We start from the raw sequence: 21,393 nt of genomic DNA on the forward strand, positions 1-21,393 counted from the left end.
ATCTCACCTCCTCTTAAGATGCTTATTGCCACCCTCTCACATGGTCGAGGCCAGTGGCTTCCAAACTGTTTTACTCGTCCTTTTGGAGCCTTCTGAAGTTGGAATGGAAGAGGATATTAAGCAGGCAGGATGAGGAGCTTCTCATCCATAATTTAAACAGAGCAATTATGTGCTTATCTGTTGTGCATATTGTTTGAAGAACTTTGAGTGGCTAAAGATTTGAAAACTGTTGGTCTTAAATCTTTCTCATTTGTTTCCTGGCTTTCTGCAGGGCTATAGTTGATCATGTTCTTTCACTCATCTACTGCAGGGTCCTTAACCTTTTTTTGACTGATGATGCCATCACCCCAAGAGGGGTGATGTTGGCACTTCCTGCTGTTAGGTGTGAGCACCTGGTGTACCATAAAGCAACCAGAATGCAAGCGAATGAGTGGTGCTATTGTGAGCACAATCTTGGATCCACTGTAATTTATGAAAATAAATAAATCCTCTTTGGCCTTTACCTATTATCTGTGATAAATGACTTACCACATATCCCATGTACCATCCCCACTCTGCTCTAACCCACTCGCCATGCAATTGCCACCTCCACATGTGGGAAATATCACTCCCTCCTCTGCTTAACACCCTTCAGTGGCTCCCAGTTGGTTCTCAAATAGGTTTGAAGCTTCTAAGTGTGGCTGGCAAGTTCTGCTGTGATCCAACCCTCACTAGTCTTTCTAGTTCAGCTCTCGCTCCACTGCTCCGTGTGCTGGCCAGGCCCGCCGAACATGCTTCCAGGCTGGCCGGGCTTCTGGGCTCAGATGCTCCTCCTGCCCATCACTTCTTCCCCCTTCTCCTCTCCTTCAGCCTGCATGTTCAACTCCATTTTTTTTTTTTAGTTAAAATAGTTTTATTTCTCTCAGTAAGTACCACTTGTGTGCTCTATCACCCTCTCCTTCCTTTCTTGTTGAGTAGCAAGGATAGACTGGATGGGCCCCTGGAGCTTATTCCAATTTGCTGGGTTTGGTGCGTGAGACACAGACTAGCAGTCAGTATAGGCTCCTCAAGCTGGGGTAGCTGTAGTGGGTTGAATAGTGTCATTCCAAAATTCATGTTCCCCTGGAACCTCAGAATGTGGCCTTGTTTAGAAATTGAGTCTTTGCAGATTTAAGTTATGATGAGGTCATACTAGATTAGGGGAGGCCCTAATCTGACAGCTGCTGTTCTTATAAGAAAGCTGTGTGAACACACACAGGGATGAAGATGATGTGACAACAGAGGCAGAGACCAGAGTGATGCATTTATAAGCCAAGGAATGCTAAGGATTGCCAGCAGCTACCAGAAGCTGAGAACAGGCAGGGAAAGATCCTTTCCTATCCACCCTCAGAGGGAGCATGGCCCTGTCCCTTTGGGTTTGGATTTCTAATGTCCGTAAATGCGAGGGAGTAAATTTGTTGTTTTAAGCTACCAGCTGTTATGGCAACCCTAGGAAGCGTATGCAGTGATTTTCCCCTTGCTACCTCCATGATGCTTATGTGAGTAGAACCTTCCTTCTGGAGTTGAATCACTGGACAAGTGGAGGAGAGGCGGGGGGGACAAGGTTGTTGAGGGCATTAGTGCCCTCCCATGCCTCTCTACACCCCTGTGGAGATTTTAGTCCTGTGAGATGGTCCATGGTGTGCTCAGGGTGCAAGATGGATGGGTTCTGGTTGGCCTCAGGAATATGCCCCATCTTTCTCCCATAGTCTCAGAGGAAATACTCCAAGGTGAGGGTGTACAGAGCCTGCGCTTTCTACCTTAGGCCCCGACATCCCCATGGTGGGCTCCCTGGATAGTTGGCAGCTTTAGCTTGTGAGCTCACTGAGCTTTGGGGAGGATTTGTCATGGCCTCAGGGGTTGGCTCAGTAGATAAGTAGAGTCTGGAGTTTGGGGCCTGTGCCTGCTGGTACCGTTTGATGCTGAGGGAGATACTGCATCTGCAGTGTGAGGTCCTCCTGTTCTCTGCCAAGGCATGTCCTCACTAAGGCTGTTCCTCTTGATGCAGGAAAGACACGCTGCACATCTCAAGGTGCCCTTGTGGGTCCCGGGCCCCTGGCCTGTCTCCTCTGCGAAGACTGCATCTGGGTGGGTGTCACTGACCCAGCCCCGGCTTGTGAGAGTCTTTCCTTCAAACTGGAATATGCTCTGGGGGCCCACCCACGGCTACCATTATGATGTCACGGGAAGGCGCAGCGGCAGGAGGAGGGGGGAATAGATTCATGAGGTCATCTAGCCCAAAGCCCTCTTTGCTATTCCATGCCACCAGGATGGCAGAGGTTGGCACATGTCTCTGGCAGCCAAGCCCTTGAATACCCAAGGCCACACAGCGGCAAAGTCGGGGATAAGCTCCCTGGGCTGATGCCCAGCTGCTCATCTGGGAAGTTCTACTGGGCTCTCACTTCTAATCAGCAAACCCAGACTCCTCCTCACCTTAAGGACTATCAGACCAAGCTTCTCTTGGGATCCTTGAAGTCGGCTGATAACCAAAGTGAAGTGATGACTCATGTCATATTTAAGCAAGACTCCGGGTGTGCGTGTGAGTGGGGATTGCTCAAAATCATGTTGAGGTGCTGCTGATTGCATCAAAGCCTCTACCAGGGGGAGGGCGGGAGAGAGAAAAGGGAGCTGTGGATTTTGATACGAAAAGGGAGCAACCACCTGAGAAACTTTAGAGAGAAGGATGCTCTGCGGTCATGGTTGGTTTTGTTTTCATAGCCTTGGGAGCAAACTCTGTTTTCAAAGTCCTTCAGGGACAGAAAGTAAGAGAGACTTATGCAATGACCAAATAAAGTTCCCAAAGTCAACATGGATCAGTGAGGACCAGAGAGGAAGAAGAGCTAATAAGGTGGCCCGGTCCCTGCCGCTTCCCCTGCTTGGCGGGGGTTAGCACATTGTCAACTGCCTGCTCGACCCTGATCAGAAAACCCCCAAAGGGTGACCATGTGGCCAATCTGTTAGAAGAGTCTTTGGGATCTCACCCATGCAATTTTGTCCACTCCAGCCCACAGCTGGATTTACTTCTTTCTGCTTCAAAATCACCATGCCCCTTGTAACAAAAGCCAGAGTCAAACAGCGTAGTTTGTAACCTGGTTCCCTTCTGCATTGGGGGAGAGGTATGCAAGATGTGGGGAGTGGGCCAAACGTGGTCCCACGTCTCTCTTCTACCTCAAACAGAGATGAATTATATGGTAACTTCACGCTGTTGGCGATGGGAGCACCCCCCTCCTCCTCGAGAGCAAACTTTCCCCAATTTTTCAGGAAAAGATACACTGTGGCAGATTAGAATTTGGTCTAAGGGGCAAGGTATTTGATGTCACCCCTGGCCAAAGCCTAGCCCCCGATTCCATCTGATACCCCGAAAGCCTCACATATGCAGCCTCTTAGAGACTCTTACAGGCAGATTAGGAACAATCTGATGGACATGCTCTAGGGCCACGTGAAGGAGGTCAAAGATAAAGCCTGCTGAAAAGCCCATGTCTCCAGAAGCTCCAGGCCAAAGAGAGGTACTAAGACTTTGTTTCCATGGAGCAGAGCTGGGAGGGACAGCTCTGGGACAAAGAACACAAATACTGGACTTGAAATAAAATTCTGGGTTCAAAGCCCAGCTCTCCCATGCATTGTGTGACCTTGGGCAAATCCTGTCACTGAAGTTTTCTCATAGTGAAATGGAAGTAATCCCTCCATTAAAAATGGTTAGAAGGACCATATGGCATGTTTGAGTGTCGTAAAGGCTATGCAAGGGTGGGCCTCAAATATGAGATACCAAACGGCGGTGCCCGTGTTCACGTCACAAACTGTTGGCCATGACACCTGGGTGGCTGTGAATGTTGGGTTTAATCAGAAGATCTTCTCTTTTCTGAGAGCAAAAGGTCTAGGAGAATTTTTTTTTTTTTTTTTTTACTTACAGGTGACTGGGTATACTCTTTCTTAGGACTTCCTAGCTAACACGTCTTCTTACATTGCCATTGACCAAAGGTCTTCGGGGGTGACTCTTCCTACCCACTTGAGCCTTTGGTTCTTCGTCCCTGAAGTGAAGGGGGCGGAGAGCCTTCCTCAGTGGTCCATCTCCACCTTAAAGCTGTAGGACTCCACACACCCAGAGGAAAGCTTTAGACTGTGTCAAATAGCCTCCTGAAGTACAAGCTGCATATCAGGGAGGATGCTGGGCATGGAAGGAGGCCCTCAAAGCGTCTGGCTTTCTCACAAGCTGGAGGGCACCCATGCCCAGGTAACCGGCACTGCACGGAAGACACGTGCCCAGCACGTCGGGGTGCCAGCAGAATGCTAAGGGAGTTAGGAGAAGGGTGGCGTCCCCCAGGCTTGGGGGGCAGAAGGGAGGGAGTAGTGGGGACCGTGGCACCGAGATGGCCTGGCCCAGGGAGAAGGCCCCGCAGGTGCAGTGCACCCCATGGAGCCAACTGCTTGCATCAAGGCTTAGAGACAGGAAACGGGAGGTGGCTCACAGTCTTGACCAGAAGAAAAAGGACTAGATGCTGAGGTTGAAGAGTTGCTATTGTGTTCGGGGTACAGCACCCGACCCCGTGGTAACTGGTACATGTTTCTGAATTAGTTAGCCTGAGTTTCTCACTTTGGGGGCCCCCCACCCGCGCCTGATGGCAAGTGTGCTTGAGGCCCAGCTGAATCCTGGTAGGACCGGGTGCCCACACCCTGCACCAGGGCCCCCGGGGGGAGGCACCTTTTCCGTGTGGGCCCTGCCACTTGCCATTCGCTTCACACACTGACATTGTGACATGTCAGCGCCTGGCCTGCTAGCACAGGGTGACAAGGGAGAGCGCCCAAAGGCGGTGCCCCACTCCTGAGCTGGCTCGGGGCCAGGGCGGCCTTGTCGGGCTCCTCTCCCTGGGGTGGCAGGAAGGCAGCTAGTTGGCCGGTCTGGCTCCTCGGAGCGCTTGCAAACCAGCATCTCTCCAAATGTCAGGGAGGAGAGTTTATGACTTCGTCCTTTTATGATGCACCTTGAAGGCCAATTATTTCTAGAGCTAATAATCCCGACACCTCATTGAATTAGGCATTGGAAAGAGAAGGTGTACACTTTAAAATCCACGAAATTACAAATGCATTGAGTGACTCAGTGTTCTGGATAGATGCTTTATAGTCTGCGGTCATTATTATTATTATTAATATTAATAAGCACTTATTCTCACACACACATACGCCCATGGGGCCCTGGGCAGAGCTCACAGAGGACATAGCCTCTGTCCTCAGGGATCCCGAGGAGGCTGCCTCTAAGACGTCGCAGTAAATCACACGAGTATTGTAACTGTCAAGGTTTTAAACACCTAAAAATCAGCACCATCATTAGCAATCAGTAATCACTGTTATAGAAGAATAAATCTTGTAATCTCCAAATTACCTGTTTGCACCAATTAGAGTTCAACTGATGAAACATACCAATCAAAGGGGAATTTACTGGAGGCACCCAGGCTTATCTAGGTTTAAAAAAAAAAAAAAAAAACAGGAACCTGCCAAGCTCCCAAACTGTTGTGTCTTAGCTCAGTCTCTGTTAGGGTGGGTTTTCTGGAAGCGGAGCTGACAAAGCCTTACACAAGTACTCCTAGGCGTGGGGGGGAGCTGTTTTTCATTTATTTGTTTATTTTTTCCCCTGCCTGGCTACAAAAAGGAGGTGAGGTAGGTCACACTAAAGACACAGACCTCATAAGACAGCTTTACAAAAAAATTAAAAGGAAAATTGGAAATCTTTGGGGTGGAGGTGAGGGGCACAGGGCTCCAGTGTCGTTGAGCTTCCCCAAATCTTTGTGAGTCCCATTCAAAGCACTGGGCTGGGCCCTGCGGGACTGGAAGGAGAAGCAGTCCCTCCTGTTGCCCGTGAGGAGCTCCCAGCCTGGGGTCGACACAAACTTCCATTGAGGTCTGAGGGGCCCAGGGGCAGTGCGCAGAGGCACCACGTGTGTTGTGTAGCTCTCAGCGCACAGTGGAAGAAAGCAGGTACCTGTAGAGGTAGATTTCCAAAACACAAAATAAAACAAAACAATTGAAGGGGCCCAGTGTGAAAAAATCTCAGTGTTTTTACCCATCTCCTGGGAATGGTCTCCATGTGGTTACTTCCTGGCTGCCCTTAGACGAAGGAGATGAAAACGTGGACCCTGTGAGCCAGTTGACTCTGGCGCTTCGGAAAACCTTGACTCGGTGTTTGCAACTGAGGCAAACCCAGGGAGCAAGGGGCCGGGAAGAGGTGGGGAATGCGATTGGTGCTGCAGGTGACCTGGCAGGAAAAGCGGTGCCCTAGGAGATGTGGCTCAGGAATCAGGACATGAAGGTGTTGTTTAAACCTGCAGCCTGCATGCGGCCCTGTGCTGAGTGCCAGGCTTCCCCTGAGGGCACCTCGACACGCTCTGCTATTGCCATAGTCCCAGCATCCCCATCCTTGCTGTTCCCTGGATCTTGGTCACATCGCCATGTCCCCAGCCCCTACCTGGCTTTGTGGCTTGCCCTCTGCGGTTCTGCATCTCCAGGAAATGATACCACTGTCCTATTAGGGCTCTCTTTATATTTTCTTTGTGTTTTTGTTTTAAGGCTACAATGTGTTCACTCTGCGTTGTGCCTTCGAATGTGGGAAGATTGTTCTAATGGCAGGAGTGTTTACGTGGTACCTGAGAGTATCTCCACGTGATGCCCTCTGTCTGTAGGCAGCCTCGGCGAGGACCCCCATCGCCACCCCCCGCCCCCTCATCTCCTAGTATTCATGCTCTTGTGTAGTCTTCTCCCACACTGACTCAGGGTTGTTCTGTGTGACCGGCAGGAGAATACCGTGTTAAGCACTGTGCCGGGTAGGTGCTGTGGCTGGACAGGCATGGTCTTTGGCCTCATGGAGCTTAGGGAGCTGGGAGTCTCTAGTGAGGAAAGCATGGGCTTCAGAGCTACATGGAACTGGCTGAATTTTGGCTTCATCACTTGGCGGTGTGACTTTGAGCCAGTTATGTGATCTCTCTGAGCCTCTGTTTCCTCGTCTTTGAATCAAAGTAATATCCTCCTTAGAGAGTTTGGTGAGGATGACATGGGACGATGTGCATAAAGTATTTTCCACGGTTCCACGTTTGGGTGGCTCCTCCATAAACGTTACTTTCCTCCAGCGGTGCTGGTGCTGAGAGTCTGGAAATGAAGGAGAGGTCCACTCTGCCTCCGGGAGGGGGGCTCAAAATCGAGCAGAGGGGACAGAGGGTACCCCCTGAAGTTCAAAGCAGGCTGTGACAAACGCTGTAATAGGGGTGGACTGGGCAACGTGAACCCAAGGGGAGGCATAGAGAAGGCTTTGTAGAACCTGGATGACATTCTAACAAAGCCCTGGAGGGTAAGGAGAATTTTCATCAGTGGCATAGGGCAAGAGACTTGCAAGTGGGGGAAGAAAATCCTGAGAAGTCACGAGGGCTAAAACCTTCTGGCAAAAGAAATGGTGGAAGGACACTAGCTCTTGGTCAGATGGCCTCCCTGGAGTGGCCCATGACCTCTTCATCGACAGGTCTTGCTGTCGATGCAGCTGCTGAGCCGGAGAGCAAGCGTTCCTTCCAGCTCCCAAATGGCACAAGGGCAGGAGTCCCCCTTGATTCATCACCAATGTCCAGCCCCTGACACATAGTAGGCGCTCAATAAACATTTATTAAATAAGCAGGTAAATTTTATGCATAAACAGCTTGTCCCAAATGAGAAAAATCAAGGAGTCATTTCCCTGGGGTCCAAGTGTCGTGGCACTTACCCCGACTCTGTTTTGTCAAAGTCCTGTCATGCTGTTCCTTCGGTTTCCTGGTGGGGCTTCCTAATTCTTCCTCACATCCCCGAGTCTCGCTGTGGGATCCTACTCAATCTTTAAAGCTACTGGCATTTCCCTGGCAATTCCTTCAGCCCTCTGCACCCTGTCATCGGTCCAGTGGGGGCAGACCCAGCTACCCTGGAAGGAGCTTTGCATATTTTCCTTCACTGAACTCCCATTTTGCTTTTGACATCTCCATGAATGCAATGAAACCAGAGCTCAACAGAATGTCGGAAGCCCTTGGCTCCTTTGCCACAAGACGGGCCTGCCTCGTGATGAAATTGTGCAGTGAGGGGGGCCCCACCCCCACCCTATTTTGACTCTGCTCCCTTTCCCCAGGCCTAAGCTTAAGACTGTCCTGCTGTTTTCTTCTCCCCTTAGTACATCACCCCTGGGGCTTACCCTGCACCAGCCTTTCCAAATCACCCTTGTTCTTTCCAAGCTCACCCTGGGTTCCATTCCCCCTTGAGATCTGTGGCTCCTCTGTTTTTGGTATAATTCAGTCCACAGTTGATGCCCATCCGATGCCTAGATGAGTACTAAGCTCTTAGGGTGCGAGAGTAAAATGCAATTCTTGGCTCCCGATCTAGCTTTCTAGGATGAGAGTCCCCGAGATGACAAACCCAACTATGCAGAATGATTAAAGGACAGTCTTGCTCAGGTAATAGACTCTGCATGCTACCAGGAGCTTTTTGAAGTCACTGACTTACCTTCAAAGCATCCTCTTTGTTAAAAACAACCTTTAAAATTTTTTTTTTCAGGACGCCCGGGTGGCTCAGCGGTTGAGCCTCTGCCTTCAGCTCAGGGCGTGATCCTGGAGTCCCAGGATCCAGTCCCACGTTGGGCTCCCTGCATGGAGCCTGCTTCTCCCTCTGCCTGTGTCTCTGCCTCTCTCTCTCTCTCTCTATGTCTCTCATGAATAAATAAATAATCTTAGAAAAAAATAAATAAAATCTTTTCTTTCCTCTTGACCTTAAATAAAAGCAGGAGGGCAGGACTGACCAACTGTAGAAACCTTGGAGACAGAAAGCCTACGTAAGTAGGGGACCAACTTGTTGATGATCTCACTACCCAGCGGCAAGCCAGTGTTGGCATATTTTTCCTGTCTTTTTTTTTTCCCTGTGCACTTGAGATCCCGTGTTGATATAATTTTGCATACCTCTTTTGTTAGTGAGCACTATATCCCAATCATTTTGCAGTGTTATAAAACACACTGAAGAGTGATTCTAATGGTAGGAGTTTGTCAGCAAGTGGGAGTGCTGGATTTATTTGGCACAGAGACTTGGGGCAGCCTCTCTAATAACACTCGGCGGCTTCCAGGACAAGCCCTGCCTCCCTGCAAATGCCTCGATGGCATATTTGTAACTCGGCGGTTTTGCTCAGCCCTTCTCTGAGGAAACAGCATCCTGTGCCGGAAGGTGTGAGCCTCTCCAGGCTTTGGCTTCTCCCCTTCCCACCGCCCCCCACCGCCGTCCCCCGCCCCAATTTCCTTCGTCTCCAGTGAGTGATAATATCTTTCATTTGAGCTTCTCTCCCTGCCTCCGATGACTGCCTCCCCTGATGAATTCTCTCTGGGTGACTTTGGCATTTGCATATTTCCTCGCTTGGATATTCTGAGATGTTGGAACCAGAGAGCAGGGTGATGCGATCAGGTATTTAGCTGAATGAGGCTTTCTCAGGAACTGCACAAATATTTGGAGTCGGGTGTGTGCCAATAGGCAATTAATTGAAATGTGGACACAGCAAGCTTCTGGAGGAAGGAAACTGAAATTGAGAAATTAGCTGCGGGAAGCGAGGCTCCGCAAGATACAAAACAGTATATGGGAATTTCCTTTACCTCAAAGTGAAGTTGATTTGGTAGAGAAAGAGAGGGGGGAAAAAACCCCAAAACAACCCAAACCAAAACAAAGAACAAGTGCAGGACCAAGGTGGACCCCCACATTACCAGAGCTGGAAGGCGCTTTCAGAGAATACCTGTCTGACCCCCTTGGAGGTGGAGGCCAGCCCAAGGCCGGCAGCGAGTTGGGGGGAATTCAGGGCCAGGAGCAGGATGTCCTGACTCCAGCCCAGGGCCCTTTCCATTCTATGAGTCGACTGTCTACCTGGAGACCCAGATTAGCATATCAGGAGCAAAAGGGCAAGGCCTGCGACCAGTGACCTTGCGAATACATTTAGTAAAACCCATGACAAAACCAAGGTTCTCGCTGACTGCAGCTCAAGCCCAAGCCTGGAAGCACATCTGGCCAACCTTTACGGAGCTCCTGCGCCAGGTCTGGCTGTCGGCTAAGTCCTGGGAATGGAGGTGATGACAGACGGGGTCCCCGCTGCACGCGGTGGGACGTTGCCCGGCTCCCAGGAGGGGCCCCGCTCCTCACTATCATCTTCAAGAAGATGAAGCTTCGGTGTCCATCTACATGTCTCTGTAGATGTATGAAAATCTCCTGAAGATAAGAAGAGTGAAGTAGAAGAAGAGTGTAAGACGTATAGGAAGAGGGAGGCTCTGGCCGTGACATTGCTTTAGGATTCAGATTGTCTCCGAGCCGCCTGAAAATCACCTTTTCATCGTTCGGGTGTATATTTCGTTGTTCAGGACCAGAGGGGATCAGTTTTAGGTTCCCCCTAGAACGTGGTTCTCAAAGCGTGGTCCCTGAACAACAAGGCATCAGCACCACCCGGGGAACTTGTTAGAAATGCAGATTCTCAGGTCCTACCTCAGGGCGACTCAATCAGAGACTCTGGCAGGGCCCAGCAATCTGTTTTAACAAGCCCTCCAGGGGATTCTGATGCACGGTGAAGCTGGAACACCACTGCCCTAGAAAATATGATTTGGAAATCCGGGCTGCTGAATTCCAGCACCAGGGAGGTAATCTATTTTTTATTATTGGACCCTTAAGAATAAACTCTCTTCATTTCAGAATACCCAGGTGAGCTGTTTCTATACATTGCTGAGTGTTAAGCAGGAAAAAATGTCCAAATAATTCTTCAAAATGTAACTGACCAGCCCAGTCAGACACAATCCGGGTAACCTATCATATTTCCAGTAAGCACAAGATTTGCATACTTTCAAGTTGCAGAGAATAACTGAATAAGTTAATTGATTGCTTAATCTGTTATTTTTAGAGCATCACTTCCTTACCTCATGCGAAAGTTTATTCCAAATTCAAATGGGAACATTTTATTACCCCAAAATGTTTTCCTATATACTTGAGCACGTTACTAAGGAAACCAGTTGCAACATTGCAGTGATATTGTTGCTCTAACAAATTAACGATTCAGCAATGTATATGCCATACTATAATGTTTCTTCTTCTTTTTTTTTTTCCTCTCTAGAAAATTTCACACTTATTGAATTTATACATTTCTAACCCGGGACGTTGGAAGCAACGCTGGAAGGAGAAATCGTATCCCAGAGTGACAGCGGAGGTTTCCCTGGGATGTGTTTTGTGCTGTTTGAGCACAGGCAGCAGGAGGTGATTTTTTTCCCCCAGCACCAGGAACTCCTCTGCGCAGAAAAGCTGAGGGACACCGAGCAAGCCTCTCACGGGGACACTTGGGTGTTTAGTGAACAGCAACTAAAACTGGCTGCGTTGGTGCAAAGTGTGTGCCGATCACACGTTTAAGGACTCAGAGGACATCAAGGCACGAGATCACTCGAGCGAGCAGGCGACTGAGATGACACCGGCTGATGGGGGGGGGGGTGAACAGCACAGTGGGAGGCCTCCTGCTTTTTCTGCCTTGGTGGGGGGAGGCGAGGTTATTAATGATGGGATGGATTAGAACAGATGGGTATTTTTGACACATTTCCCCATGTTGTTATTTTCCAATATCCCATCTTCCCACCACCTAGTCATGTGCCTTTCTCTTGGTTAAGAGTGAAAGCATGTGACTTTTTAAAGGGAAACCTCAGGAAGGGAGAGTAGAAATGAAGACGTGACCGTATTGCTCAGAAGGCACACTCCGCAGATCTGGAAAGTCCTCCCAAAGCCTCTGCTGGGAGGCGACAGGGAGAAGCCACCGTGGGCACGTGTGACTTTGGACACTGTGTTCTAAGGCAAGCCCTGCGACCCATCCCACTGGCTCAGTCCCAACCTCGGAGCATCCACCACTCGCTTCCTGATTACCTTTCTGCAGCCCAGAGATTTGCATTGTAAATGCTGTTTGTTAGGCCCCTGAAATAATATTAATCACTGTAAAACAATTATGTTGCATAATTTGTACATAAAAAAGAAAGAATGAACCTTTGGCTTGAATTAATATTTCCTCGTTGGTGGCTTTCTCATCCCCACACATAAGGAGACCCTCGTCTGCCCTTCTAGGTGCGAATGGCTTTGGGAAAAGGAAGGTATCTATCTTCGTGCAACTTCTTGAAATGATGCACGGTGTCCAGAGCTGGGTAGCCTATGTGATTTTGGGTGAAACAGCCAGGGACCCTGGGGAAATGGACACCCCCGCACCCATCACAAGGCACATCTTGCAAAGAGAGGGGACCGCACCATGGGGCTGGATGAAGGGAAGCTCTGGGAAGCGGAGCAACAGAGTAGCGAGGCTCTGTGCCCGGGTCTCTGCTGGTTCACCCTTGTGTCCATCTGGGGGTAAATAGCCATTAGTGAACAGAAGCCTAGGGGAGTTGGGATCCACCCTTCTCACACCCACTGGTGTGGGTTGAATGGTGGCTCTTGACATTATGTCCTCGTACTAATCTCTGGAACCTGTGAACATGACTTTATTTCAACAAATGGTCTTTCCAGATGCAATTAAGTTAAAGATCTTGAGATTAGATCATCTTATATTATCCAGCTGGGCCCTTCATCCAAGCATAAGCATCCTCCTATGAGACAGAAGGAAGAGAATCACGGGAAGAGGAGAAGAGCAGACCCCGGGAAGATAGAGGCAAACAATGCAGCCGTAAGCCGAGGGATGGCCGGAGCCCCAGAAGCTCAAACAGGCAAGGAAGGATCTCCCCTCCAGCCTTCTGAGAGGCCATGGCCCCGACTGACCTTGCTTTCAGATTTCTGGACTCCAGACCTAGGAGAGAGGGGATTTCTGTTGTGTTAAGCCACTAAGTTCATAGTAATTTGTTACAAGAGCCCCAGGAGCCAACACACACCCCATGCCCTCCCCCTTCCCATGACCTCTCAAGGTGATTCACTGGTTCTTGTTTTTGAGTTTACGGTAACATTCTCTGGAGCCCCTGCTGAAGGGCCCCTAGACCACATCCAAGCTTGTCGGTTGGCTCTACTGTGCTGCATCCAGGCCCGGGTGACTTCTCCCAGGAAGATTCTCCTTCCAGGGAAGTCAGATACCAGGCATTGAGCATAGAATCTCAACGTTGACTCACTCTGACATACAATTTCGGACTGAAAATAGGGCCTGCAGGTGAGGCGGGATGGGACAGGGCTCTGTGGCCACCATTTTGGACTCTGCTTCTTTACCAAGTCTCATGGGCTCATGACCAGATTTAGCACCCACAGGCAAGGACGACGTTCATTTTAAAAATAAGAGGATGCTATGCCGAGCACATATGTGCCAGGTGCTGTGTTAAAAATTATACATTTGTTATTTCACTTATCCTCACAGCAGTCTTGGAGGTGTGTGGGGTGGTTATCCTGATTTTATAGATGAGGAAACTGAGGCCCAGGGACATGAGGTTATACTCCAAAACTCAGGAAGCTGATAATTTGCAGAGCCAGCCTTTGAACCCGGGGTGTCTTTGACCCCACAGCTCATACCCTCAAGCACCTTACTACTACTTTTCTCTTAGAAACGCAGCCTGGTGCAGGCATGTCCCTCTGTGCCTGTTCTGGGCCCTGACCCTCAAAAGAATATGAATATTTTTGCGTTTGAGGCCATTTGGCTTGGATACTTTGTGCGCATTGCATATTTTCTTTCTGTAGGCCCTCAGAGGGCATCTGGGGACAGATTCCAACTTGAACTCTACCCTCCAAAAGGTGCTTTGTGATGTGGTTGGGCTCTGCCTTCATGCTAAAGCTCACATACCAGCAAGCTCTAAGAATTTTCACTGTCTGGCCCCCATCTGCCTCCCCAGCCTCAGCTCTCTTAAGCCCCGCCTCTCCACTTTTGTAGATGACCTCACAACTGTTCTTAGCTACTTTCATTTTCTCTGTGTCTCATCCTCTCATGGACTCCTGTCCTTTGAGCAAATTGTTTCTTCTGCTTGGAATTCAATCTCCTTACTGCCCCCTCCACTGGTCACCCCATCTCTATGCTTCGACAATTTTACTTACTTAGCTCTATTCATCCTCTAGGTCCCAGATTAGAAGTCAACCATTCCAAGAAGCCTTCCTGGATCATCTAAGCTTAGCCAGGTACCTCTGTTGGCACTCTCAAGGCATCCTTGACCTCCCCACCTATCACGTTGTATGATAATTTTTATTTGTATCCTTCACCTTGCTGCGGGTTGAGGCCAGGAAGTGGGCTGCCTCAGTCACCATTGTATCCCTGGCACCCAGCCCAGCGCCTGGCATAGAATAGGTATTCAATAAGTACTTGCGAAGAAAATGGAGTTTAGAATGCCAGAGATGACTTCCTGGATCATTAGGCTCAGAGTTATGTCATTGATTAGGACATTGAAGAATGTTATATTAAAGGGCATAGCTACTTGACCAGTTGTCAACCTCAAAGGTTAAGAATGTTCTCAGAATATTCTAGATCATTTCACAAATTCCCACCCACAGCTTCATCCAAATCATTTAGACACATTTTAGCATGGAAGGAGATGGCATTATTTGTTGTCTTCAGTTCGTTTCCTCTTCGCAACTATATTTTTAGTATGCCCACTTAGAGTAATAAATTGCAAATTGTTGACCACCCAGTGCATAAGGTAACTATTTGTTTGTTTGTTTTTGAAAGAGAGAGAGCGAGCGAACATACACACATGTGTACATGCAAGCAGGGGTGGAGCAGAGGGAGAGGGAGAAAATTTTAAGCAGGCTCCATGCTCAGCAAGGAGCTTGACACTGGGCTGGATCTCATGACTCAGAGATTATGACCTGAGCTGAAATCAAGAGTTGGTGGCTTAACTGAGCCACCCAGACACCCTGGTAACAGTTTCTAGGCTGTTTCTAAATTGATTCCTCCAAGTGTCAAAAGAAACTCCTAATTCAAGTACCTAAGATGGGCTGAGTGTTGCCTTTTACTAAGGTCCCTGTGAGATATTAGAAAAACATATATATTGGTCTCTGCCCCTGGTTCCTGGCACAGAACTCCCAAGATCCTTGCACTTTCTTAAGTGATGAGAGCACTAGGAGCATCTTTTGTTCTACTGAGGAGGCTCTGGGTGGGCCCCTGGGTGTCTCCTGGATGGGGCTGGTCACCAGAAAGACCAAGCCTCTATTTGAAACTTGGAATTTTCGGCTCCCTACCCTCCTGAGAGGAAAGAGGGGCTGGAAATGGAGTTAATAATTGATCATGCCATAAAATCCTAAAAGTATGGGGTTCAGAGAGCCTCCAGGCTGGCAAGCACACCAGTACTGGGAGGTACACACCCCAGCTCCACAGGAACAGAAGCTCCTGTACTCAGGACCCTCCTAGACCTCACCCAATGTTTTTTTCATCTGTGTCCTTTATTATACCCTTTACCAAAAAAAAAGTTTATTTATTTATTTATATAGAAAGAGTGTGTGAGCAGGTGGGGAGGGGCAGCGGGCAAGGGAGAGAGAAAATCTCAAGCAGACTCTGCATTGAGCATAGAGCCTGACATGAGGCTCGCTCTCATGACCCTGAGATCATGACCTGAGCCAAAATCAGAAGTCATATGTTTAACCAACTGAGCCACCCAGGGGCCCCTTCATACCCTTTAATAAACTGGCATATGTAACTAAGTGCTTCCCTGAGCTCTATGAGCTTTTTAGAAAATCAATTGAACCCAAGGAGGGGGTTGTTGGAAACTCTGATCTGTAGGTGCTTAGTCAGAAGCACATTGATAACCCAGGCTCATGTCTGGAGTGTGCATGTGGGAGGAGGGAGGGACAGGCTGGTGGGACTGAGCCCTTACCCTGTGGGGTCTGACACTATATCCAGGTGGACAGTGTAAGAATTGGGTCAAATTGTAGGACCCCCATCCAGCGTCAGAGACGCGTTTGTTGTGGGAGGAAAAGCCCCACATATCCAGTGACTGAAGAGTCAGAAGTGCTGCGTGTGGAGTGAAGGAAGGCCCTCAAGACAGACACACAGGAGGGAAGAACTAGGTCTTTCCCTGCCCCGGAAGAGGAAAACCATGTCTCTCATTTACATCTTCCTGGTGACCATGGATTTAGCACCTGTCCCTTCTGTGTCTTCTGATCATGCTGAGTAGGAGTGATTTTACTCTGTCCCCTGCTCTTCTTTTGCTCAACAAGAAGCCATTGGCACCATCTTTTAGATTCTTTCTGGCCTTCATTCGGGATTGCAGAGCCTGGTTGGATGTGCTGGGCTTTGAGAGTGGTCAGATCTGGTGACTTAAAGACCAATGCTTTGTGGCCAGTGCCAGAGAAAGAGCACCAGATAAAGGGTCAGAGAACCTGGGCTCCCACCTGGCTCTTCCTTGTGGCTTCTCTTAGTCAATGTCTGCTGAAGTATCATGTCCTGGTTGCTGGGTAGTTCTGTATCCCCTGCCTTTTGAAGACCTCTCCTTGATTTTTTTTTGAATTGTCTTTCCCCTCCCATCTTAAAACCAGTAAGAACAAAGGTCAGTCTCAGTGGCATTGTTGGAATGGAAAGGCCCATTCCAATTTTCTGGCTTCTTGTCTGTAGTCCTGCCTTCAATCGATACCAAAATATCCTTGCAAACAGAGAAAATGGGAAGTCCAAAATGGAAGCTAATGGCCATAGACTCCAAGGATGGTTGAGTCAGAGGAAGGGAAGGAAGGCGAGGAAGGAGGAAGGGGAGGGGAGGGACAAGAGCGAGGGAGAGCGGGAATAAAATGGAGTTACAGGGCTAATCATTGGACTCCATTCCATGACTCCTTTCCCTAGTTGTGTTTTCCCAGTGGGAGGAGTTCTATGTTCACCTGGTAAATTCAGATTGAGAAGCTGGGATCCTCAATAACCTCCCTCCATCCTTGTTTAACTTGGGCTTGTTGCAGCAGCCCTGTCTGGGGTGTTGGTGTGAGCCCAGGGTCCCCCTACTCCTGACCGCTGAGGCTGACCTGGACCACCCCCTGGAGCTCTGACAATTGGGTCAGAACAGCTCCCACAGCAGTCTCTGCAAAACCAGCCTCCCACACCCAGGCCCATCAGGTCTGGCTTGCGACAGAGCTGGCTTGTTATTTTGGAAGGTAAAATGGTGGTTCTCCGTGGGAGGCTCTAATTCACCAAATGATGGCAGAGGCCAGGTCGGCCTATGAGGTGTCAGGGATGTGGAAGGAAGGAGGCAGCAGGAGATACTGGCTCGTGTGCAAGTCCGGCCTCTCTGGGGTCTCACTGATTGGGGAAGGTTTGCTCTCTGGGTCTTCACAGGGCTACTTCAGAGGCTTGAGGACAGTTCTGATTTCCCCTTTAAATCAAACCTGGGGGGTGGAGGACCTGGGGGGGTGGGGAGCTGACTGGGCTAGTTCTTGGGCACTGGGGGTCGCTCTTGGCCCACTGAAAGGCCAGAGCAGGGCCCTTCTTGGGCTCTAGAGGAGACTTTAAGGCATTGCCTTTGGCTAGCCACAGACAGTTACCCAGGGCCCTCGGTCCAGGTCCAAGCTATGCCAGACCCCAACGCTGAAGGCTGGGGCATTTGTGGTTTCTGCCCAGAATCAGGGCAGACACGCTCAGGCTATGCCAAGTCCTTGTGGTTTTATAAAGAGATATTCAAGGTAGAGGAGGCCAGTCTGTCTTTCCGGTCTTGGGGGAGTCTTTCTTCTTCCTCTCCTAACACTACCTTAGCAGTACTACAAGACCCACCACTTCTTACCAGGACGATTGCGACAGCCACCTAATGGGTCTTTCTGGGCCTGGTTTCTTCTTCTGTACTTCCTCGGCTATGTGGTCAGCGACATCTATTGAATGTCAACTATAGGCACCGAGTTGGTTACTGGTGATACAGAAATGCACGAGACCCAGGCCCTGAGCCCCAGAAGCCCATGGTCTGTAGGGAAGAGAGATGGTGACAAATAGTGACAACAAGCTGTCTTTAGTGTTGCAACAGCGGTGAGCTCATGCTGCTTTGGAAGCATAAAGCAAGTCACAACAAACCAAACTGGTGACATGGGAGCTGAGCTGTAGAAGGCAAGTAGGCGTTTGCCTGACAACGAGGTAGGAAGGGGTTTTAGGCAGAGAGTATCCAGGTGTACTGACCTGGAGGTGTGTGTGGTGCCTCCGGGATGGTGGATGGGGGAGCTCATGCTGGACGAGCAGCCAGGCAGCGATCGGATTGGCCAGGGCCGTGCGGACGCCCTACTGAGCTGGCTAGAATTTTTGCCAAAACCCAAAATAAATCGCTTTACTTCCTGCTTATGAACCTTACACAGTCACGGGGCAGAGTGCACGCTCCGTATTGTGTGGTTTTCGTGCTCTCAACCCTTTCCACCTTGCCTTCCCCATATCCGCTTGTGGAACTCTGACCCATCCTTAAACAACTTCAATCCAACCCCCTCTGTGAAGTTTTTCCAGGTTCTTCCAAATGAACATGATCTTGCCTTCTTCGAACCCTCAGAGCATCGAGTGCCCCTGAGGACGTCTCCTTCCCTTAGTTTGTATTTAAGTCGATGTGCTTGCTTTTTTTTTTTTCCCCCTCCCTAGGGACCTGCCCAGCCTGGCACATAGCGGTGGTCAAAGGTTTGCTATCGTAAGACTGTGCGTTTGATGCTTGGTAAGGTTGGAAGGGCCTCCCCCTGAAGAAGATCCGTTCACATTCTCAGCCCCGGTACTGCTACTTGTGAATGTGACCTTATTTTAGAAAAAGGGTCTTTGCAGATGGAATCGAGTTAAGTAGAGGTCACAGTGGAGTAATGTGGGCCCTACTCCAATAGGACTGGTGTCCTTGTAAGAAGAGGACAGGGAACAGACATAACAGAGGAAAGCTGGCCTTGGGAGGGCGGAGGCCGGGGTCGGAATGATGCTGCCTGGCGCCCAGAACGACGAGGCCACCAGAAGCTGGAGGAGGCAAGGAAGGATCCTTCTTCCAAGGCTCCTTCTTTCCAGCGTGGTCATGGGCCCACCAACCCCTTGATCTCAGACTTCTGGCCTCCAGCACTGAGAGGCAATACATGTCCATTGCTTTGTGGTACTCTGTTAGGGCAGCTCCAGCAAACTCAGGGGATGCCCTTGTCCCCGTGCTTCTCTCCCCTCCTCGTTGGGCCACAGTGTTGCTCCCTGGCTTTCTGGGCCCGGACTCGTCCGCCTCGGCCTGGTGCCTCCAGCTGAGTTCCTCCCTGACTCACCCACACTGCGGCCACCAGCACACCCATCCCTTTGCCCCTTGTCAAGGCCCCTCCTCCCGGGAGCTGGCCAATCTGCTGTGCCATCATTTGTTCTTGTGTTCCCTTGGGGAATAGATCTGGATTTTAACCTGGGCCTTCTGGAGACAAAACGCACACTCCTGGGAGTGGTGCTGAGTGTGGGCCTGTCACAGCATCACCGAAGGGCGGGGTAGAGAGGCCCTGCCGTACAGGTGGGAAGACTGAAGCGCAGACATTTATGGAGCACCCGTGCCAGGCACTGGGCTGGGTGTGGACGTGGATGTGCACTGGTAATTAAAGAAAAAAAGACAAACAACACCTGCCCTCACGGATCTTATCATCTGGTGGGGGAGGAGGCCACTAGCTATCAATCAAAGCGTCACCTCATTAGATGCAAAATTACAACTACGATCAATATTTATGAGGGAGAGGGGTACATAGTGCCCATGACATCGGGACGGACACCGGGACATTGGACGGTTCTGTGGGCGAGAGATTTTGGTTTGGAATGGACGTCGAGGTGCTTCTGCAGTCATACCTCTGCTTTCCTGGGTGGGCACTACCCCCTGCCTATGGGGGAGGCTCTCTGCAGGCAATGAAAGAAATCATCTCTAAGTATACTCCCCAAAGCTGCGAAAATCCCAAAGAAAAGGATCGCACATTTCTTAATTTATTTATGCCTTTATTCATTCATTTATGTATACATTCAACAAACCTTCATGAACCTTCCACGTACCGGGCACCGGCTAAGTGCTATAGACGCACACGCTTGTCCTTGCTCTCAAAGAGCACACAGTCTAGGTGAAGAAGACAGACACACGGACAAGCAGGTCCCCGGCACATAGCAGGCGCTCTCGGAGACCCTGTCCTGGAGAGGACATCCGAAACGGACCAGTTGCTTCTCCAAGGCCACAAGTCGCGGTTGCCACCGGGGGCAGGCCAAAGAATTCCAGTTTCCTTTTCTTTTACTTTACATGTCTTTAGTATGAACTAGTGCAACGCCTTTCGGGTGAGATCCCTTTCCAGGGAACTGGGCTGTCTTTGATTAACACCAAAACCTCATTTTTCACTTTCAACTGGTTCCCCTCCCCTTCCCCCCTCCACTTTAACATCAGAGTTCTCAAGATGTTCTTTGTTTCTGTTGCAAAGTGTGTGTGTGTGTGTGTGTGTGTGTGTGTGTGTGTGTGTGTGTGTGTTGGAGGTGGGGGCTACAAAAAGGCGAGGTGTCTTTTCAGAGGCATCGAGTTGCTGGCAGACACTGAAAATAAGGTTTTCAAGTTCACATGCTTATGCTTTAGAAGAGACGGAGAAGGAAAAGCTCAGTGGCAAGGAAAAATCCAGACTTGTGTCCTGTTCGGCATCTAGGAAGCGTCCTGCGACCTGCCTTCAGCATTCTGATGAAAAAGCCTCCCTGCCCGGTGGGTGCCTGCCTCCCGTCCTCTTCCCCTCCCCCAGCGGGGGCCTGATTTTACCAGGTGGGTGCTCCAGGGGGAGGAGCCTTTTGTTCAAGCCTCCTGCCTGAATGAGAAACCTGCTTTCCCCGGGTTCGCAGGGCCCCGATGATCAGGGCAGATTAATCCCAAGAGGTAGTCAGTGCACAATTAACATTTTTGCCTCTTATTTTAATTAAGAAGGGCCAGGGGATAGGGTGTTAGCATGTCTAATGGGATCGCGTGGCATGTGCCGCCTGCCAGAGGAGTTTCAGTTATTAGCACTTGTTGAAGACTTTCTAGATAATTAAATACCACATTAATCATTGCTCTAAGTGGACACCGAATTGGATTTCTCATCCTGACTCCTCCTATGCAGGAGGCAAAGTGGCTCCGGGGGCCCGGTGGTCCCCTGGCACGCAGGCAGGAGCTCACCCCACGCGTGCCCACTCTCAGCAGTTTTGTGGAAAAGAAAAGCTTCTCCTAGACGTTCGCCTTCGTTGTTCTGACAGCTGAAGCTCTCTTCACAGGCACATTAACATGACCTCATTAGTTTCTGCATCTACTCTTCTAACCACATAAAACGGAGTGCAGTAGGAGCCAATCATGCTAATTACATCAGATCGGTTTGCATATTCATAAACCATTTTCTGTTTTATGGACAGCAAAAATAAACACAGTATCTCTTTAATAATTTTAAGTGGGTCACTTTCAGGACTGTATCTGTTTTAAATAAATTATCATATTGTTAAAGGCCACAGTCAAAAGCTAT

The 21,393-nt window shown here is 49.6% G+C and overlaps 2 long non-coding RNA genes across 13 annotated transcripts in view; one reads left to right on the forward strand and one right to left on the reverse strand.

Annotated features, from left to right (window-relative positions):
• LOC144281838 (uncharacterized) overlaps window positions 1-2,181 on the reverse strand; it is a 21,419-nt gene extending 19,238 nt beyond the window's left edge. For 4 of the 12 annotated variants that reach the window (XR_013350233.1, XR_013350226.1, XR_013350235.1 and 1 more), the window contains exons 1-2: window positions 529-2,177; window positions 8-92 (exon numbers count right to left, since the gene is read on the reverse strand). This is a non-coding gene — a long non-coding RNA (uncharacterized LOC144281838). Of the gene's footprint in view, window positions 1-7; window positions 93-528 lie in introns of all 12 variants that reach the window. The other 8 variants (XR_013350234.1, XR_013350236.1, XR_013350232.1 and 5 more) reach the window with 6 other exon arrangements.
• Window positions 1,233-12,044, forward strand: LOC144281839 (uncharacterized). The gene is made up of 2 exons (XR_013350237.1): window positions 1,233-4,249; window positions 11,138-12,044. It is a non-coding gene; the product is annotated as an uncharacterized LOC144281839 (long non-coding RNA).
• Window positions 12,045-21,393: the final 9,349 nt, after the last annotated feature.

Source organism: Canis aureus, chromosome 13 (genome assembly GCF_053574225.1).
Source record: "Canis aureus isolate CA01 chromosome 13, VMU_Caureus_v.1.0, whole genome shotgun sequence".
NCBI classification, from domain to species: domain Eukaryota; kingdom Metazoa; phylum Chordata; class Mammalia; order Carnivora; family Canidae; genus Canis; species Canis aureus.